Consider the following 6,120-nt stretch of genomic DNA (forward strand, 5'->3'; position numbering starts at 1 on the left):
TTTAGAGAAATGATTTAATTATCAGCAGTAATTGTTAGTGAAACCAAAAATATACTGTACGAATTTGAAATCCTTAGCTAAAGGCCATTTAGCAACAGCATACACCAGAAGCAAATAATATGTACCATGGATAAGAAATGCTTGATTTTTTTAAAAATGTGCACTTTTCATCTCTAACATATAATTGATTATCCCAAAGCCACTTCAGCATTTTGCATTTTCATTGTACATAGAGACAGACTTGAAGTAAGCAAGGATGTCACCGAAGTAAACAATGACATATTACAGCAGCGTTTCCCTGAAGGTGATATAACAGCAGATGAGTGACAAGCTTGAAATCCGATTGCAATGCCCCATGGCACATACGATGTCACAGAGATTGTGCCCTTGCACAATGGAGAAAGTTATGGGAAAGGCTACACAAAGTTGATTTACATACAGATACCATACTATGATATTAAGCATTGAAAATGTAAAATGTATTATGTGGGGATCTTAAATTATTAATAATGGTACACATTTTTTTTAACCCCCTCCACCGAAAGCAGGGTTATTTTACATGTTTGAATGCTTATGTTCACCATACTTGCATTACTTGTCAAGTAGTGCATTAAATTACATTTTTTGGAAGGACAAGATGGTTCTTTTTGTTGCCATAATATATGCTTATAGGTATGTGTTATCCATCAAAAACTCCACACTCAGCTTCTACTTAACAAATTCCCACAATTTACAGCAAATAAAACAATATTTTCCCCCTTTTTAGAAAACTATATTATATAAATCATCAATGTATTTCCAGTTATACATAACATTTAATCAAATAGTATGAATCAAATGCCCAATGACAATTTATATACAACTAAAGTAGCCAGCAACCTATCAATGTTTACTTTTGTAATGTATGACAATTAAGTGGCAACAAGTTTGAAAGAAGCCAAATTTTAGAAATTAACATGTCATTTACGTAAAATAAAAATATAAGAAACGTATTTTACAAAGGTGTTGTGCATTCAATAGTACTAAGTATACTGTTTCTAGTAATACATTACCAGTGGCTAGCTTCATCCTTTGTCAAATCTACTCCCCCAAAGAGGGAGTGCTCTGGGTAGCCTATACTGGGATGTTCCCAGATATGACTATGAGCCGCAGGGATCATCATTCCTGCCAGAAAAATCAGCCATGACATCACTATAGCAATGTGGAACATTTTGCTAATTTGAGCATTACTTACAATAAAAACAAATGTAATACCATCTGACAGAGCGGGAAATGATCATGATATTATGGGCCTATATGAGCACATCTGGGAACTTCCCAAGTCTAGCAACCCAGAGCTCTCACTCTTCATGGGTGAGGCTAGCCCCAGATAACATAGAATTATATGAGATTGGGATTGGGATGGGATTGGGCATGGCTCTCTCGCACACAAGAGAAAAAAGCAGAGTGGCATAAAGATGTGGGAAAAATTTCCAGGGATATTTATAAAGCTCGTTACCAATAGTGAAAGCATTAAACTAATTTGTGGTATGCATATAGTATTGTTTTCATTTTCTTAAAGGCACTTTTAACCAGTTTGTTTCATTAACCCCAATCTTATTTTGTCATATACTTTCAACAGTTGGTTCAATTGAGTATTAGTGTACTGTGGTATGGTTGTGATTTAAAATTGAATGTACACCAATAACTTATTACTAGTGACAGATGAAAATATATTTTCGAGAGCATTGTGCTGTTTTCTGGGTTCTTTTTTTTAACATTTCTAGTTTTTACATGATATCATGTTTTTATACAATAGTATTCTATGTGTTATCTAAACCTAATCTACGAAACAAAAACCCTGACTCCTGATCAGACTGCCTTGTGGTTAACAATAGAATGACTCAGCCTTAATCACCAACTCTGGTTCTCTGACTACTGAAAGTCTTTGGAGGAATGGATTTCATTGTACAAGCAGGGCTTTATTAACATTGCCATAACGATTCAGCTCAGTGTGGTGTTTGAGAAGAGAAAGTCTCCTAAATTATCACATGACTGACAATAATGGCAGCCTCTATGATTGCAGATAAAGTAAGTTTATTGGAACTAACTAAATAAAACCAAGTTATTGTTTCCATGAGACTTCTCTCTGAATGGTTATTCATAAAAATCAGTGTATCTAAAGGCCATTGTACAAATGCAGACTGTGTACATGCTTTGTGATTACTATTTGTTCAAGCTACCACTATAAGTTTAGGGATTCCTTTTCCATAGAAATGTCAGTTTTCAAACTTCTGATGTAAGGTAACTTCTTTGTTGAGTGTTGGGATCTGTTTTAAACATATGAAAAAATATGACTAAATCTCCTGTGCTTTAAAAGCTGATGGCAGAAAATTCTGTTAGTCCTGTCACTGTAAATCTTTATTGGGAAGTTTATAAGGAAATGCCAGGGTTCACTTTGTATATTTGACTTGGTAAACAGAAACTCAGCCAAAATATTTAGGACTTAAACCAGGATGAAACGAAAACCCAAGCAAATCCAAAAATGTCATAAAACATATGTTGGTTTTCACTAAGGCATTTCCTAAAGGAGCTACACTATATAAAGTATTGGGACACCTGACCATTACATCAACAGGGACTTTGATGACATTGCCTTCTATAAACATTAATATGTAATTGTTCCTCCCTTTGCAGTTATAACAGTTTCCACTCTTCTGGGAAGGCTTTACACAAGATATTGGAGTGTTTCTGTGGGAATTTTTGCCCATTCATCCAGCAGAGCATTTGTGAGTTCGGCCACTGATGTTGGACGAGAAGGCCTGGCTTGCAATCACCATTCCAGTTCATCTCGAAGGTGTTCGATGGGGTTGGGGTCAGGGGTCTGTGCGGGCCAGTCAATTCCTTCCACACCAAACTCATCCAACCATGTCTTTAAGGACCTTGCTTTGTGCAGTCATGCTGAAATAGAAAAGGGCCTTCCCCAAACTGTTTCCATGAAGTTGGAAGCATACAATTGTCTAAAATGTGTTTGTATGCTGTAGCACTAATATTACTCTGATGTATTTTACTCTAAATGTGATTGATGGGTTGCATTTAATCCCTTGCTCCTCAAATTGCTGAAACCTGTTTCTCAGGTTTTTCATTAAAGCTACATACTTTTTCCAGTTCATTTACCTGCCAGCATACTAAAGATTAGCTGTTCAACTCCCTGTAACATTTACATCGTCATGGCGACCACAGGGTAACAAAGTGAAGTGTAAAATGATTTCTTAGTCAGTACGTTAAGAACAAAACTTACATATAGACATACTGTATACATGGTATAATTAGATCTTAACATTGTATGAATTAATATTGCCTCATTATCTTTGTACTTTATTTGAGGATCAATAGTTCTTTTTAGATAATATTACAAATAAAACAGTGTTAGAATTCACATTCGGGTTTTTGGTCTACTACTGAGATTACTAATTACTACTGCAGGTCGCAGTCACTTGTTCACTGCAAAACGTTTGGCTAAAAGAACAGGTATGGCCAAGAACATTAACATTGAATAGGATTCCAGTTTTCCATCCCCTTAGCAATTCTCTATTCAGCCAAAAGTTAAAAAGTAAGCAATCCTAAAATCAATGGAACTAAATTTCTTATCATACTGAAAGAACTGAGTGTAGTAAATTTGTTTTCTGAACGTTTCTGAAAAACAACCAAATACACAGTACAGGCATATAATTTTTAACTTTAGATGTTTGTAAATATTCTAAATATAATCTAATAAACATTACTTAATGCTATAAATATCACAGGTTGACTGACCAGACCTAAAATGAATATGTAAAAAAAGTTATTATTGACACTGAATCGGTAAGTTTTTAAAAAACCTTAGCAATGTAGCAAACACAACTGTGTTTCTTGGTTTGTTATAATGTAAGAGTCGTTTCACAAAGATCTGTGAAGTTATGGAATCTCTTGCCCTCGGCCAAACCTCCATGATTTATTACATACAGGTGCTGAATATGCTACTGAGGCCATAGAAAATAAAACCAAATTGACAAAAAGCAAAAGTAATATGAGCATTTGAAAAAAATGGTAAATATTTATGATAATGTATGAGATAAGAATAGATAACAGATGAGATTCATCTTTTTGCTCATCTGACAGTTGTCAGATATGTTCTAAAAGGAATAAAACAACTTTAAATTCCTCTAGAACTTCTCAAGGCAAATGTTGTTTCTCAACATGTTTTAGGCTTGAGTATATATTGAACATGTTCTATAAGCTTTGTACAGTGGCCCCTAAGGGTAGTGTCATGGGAATTACCCCAAAAAAGCTCATAAATTGAAATTGTAACAAAAAAAGGTTAGTGAAGACGATCGGAATGCAAGCTAGAAATGGGTGTAAAACATAACTTTTAATCTAAATTCCCCTTCAAGTAAGGTGGTGTCTTGCCCTCTTAGGATGTCAGTGAAAAGAGTTACATTTGCAGTGGAATTTTAAATGGTAGTGGCTGGTTACTTTAACCAGCATTGGTAAATGGATACACATCACAAGAACTGTTATATCAGCAAAATTTAGATTAAAAGTTATGTTTTTCACACATTTTTAGCTTCCCTTCCATTTGTTTTCACTTTGCTTTTTGTGTTACTATACAAGCGTTACCCCCTAATGACTTATGATTGGACAACATTTAGGTAATTGATGTGGCTTTATGATGAGCCTCTAAGATTCTAAGTATTGAACATAATAATAATTTGGGTGCTTTTCTTTTTTTTTATTATTATTTTGAAATGGTCTTATAGGGTGAGTAAATAGCCACAGATAACCTTAAAGAGTCCACCCAAATCATTACTACCTGGCAGGATAATAAAGCGTATATCTAAGCCAAACAAAATATTTATGAGTTCAATAAAAGTACAAATCTTCCAGACACAGAATTGTTGGGAACTATGTAAAGCTGTATTGGATAAGTTAGTTATTAAAATAGCACAATCTATGTTCATTTGATGCACTTTTTTATACATTTTGCTGCTTGTACTTTGGGGGCTTTCTTCATACTGGAGCTTAATCAAGTACCATTAATCAGGTTTTCAACTCTGTATATATATATAAAAAGCTGAATAAGCGCATACTGATTAAAAGCATTTTAATCAACTTCAGATAATTATTTTCATCTGTCACATGTTCAATACATAAAATATGTAATGGAGCAGCAATCAAAGCAGCATATTTTTTCTCATGGTTATGTTTTTTTTATTTTGTAGTTACGGAAGTATTATATAGACTATTTTGTTTTCTGCTCAAAGATTTATGATTGCACAATACATTTCTTATAATCTGTTCATATTCCAATCAATCCATGTGAAATACTGTATGTAGGATAAAGGTTTAATCTTGCACATTTTATTTTTACAAAGTATTCACAAAAAATAGTTTTCGTATCCAAAAAAGCCTTAGTGACAAAAAGAGAGCGATCTATAGATACATGATCAACAACTTCATACTAGTTACATTTATGTGGTCATAGCTGGTGACATAGGATGCCCTGAATATGCTTTTGTACTTTAGGAAATAATTCTGATGGACAGATGAATAAAGTGGATTATATTCTTGGCTGCTATCATTAAAATAGTTGACTAGTGACAACCCAAACTTTCTTTTTATGGTCTTCCAGCTTTTTTGAAAAAGTTGTATTGGACTGCACAGTTATATAAAGTATATAGTATGTCTGGTACAAGTATTGTTGTCAATGTTTTTGCCAGTTGAACTCTTCCTGTATCACATGATATGTTAATTAAGACACACCTCCAGTGATCTCACAATATATATATATATATATATATATATATATATTATCCTTCCCTAAACTCAGCATCCATGGATAGATTAGCTTTCTATTTATAGAGTAGATTCTGTGGCACTGTTAAAAAAAGCGAAGTGAAATAGTAACATTGATAATATAGAAGACAATAGTGATGTGTACGCTTAGTGTTATCCCAAAAATATATGTAATAACCAGTGGCGGAACTACCGGGGTCGCGACTGCGACCGGGCCCTGGAGTTCTGCCAGTCAGGGGGTCCAAGGGGTGCCGAGTGGTTGCTAAAAACGACCGCTCGGCAACTCTTGGGCCCCCTGACTGACAG

The sequence above is a fragment of the Spea bombifrons genome, chromosome 4 (genome assembly GCF_027358695.1).
Source record: "Spea bombifrons isolate aSpeBom1 chromosome 4, aSpeBom1.2.pri, whole genome shotgun sequence".
In the NCBI taxonomy this organism is placed as follows: domain Eukaryota; kingdom Metazoa; phylum Chordata; class Amphibia; order Anura; family Pelobatidae; genus Spea; species Spea bombifrons.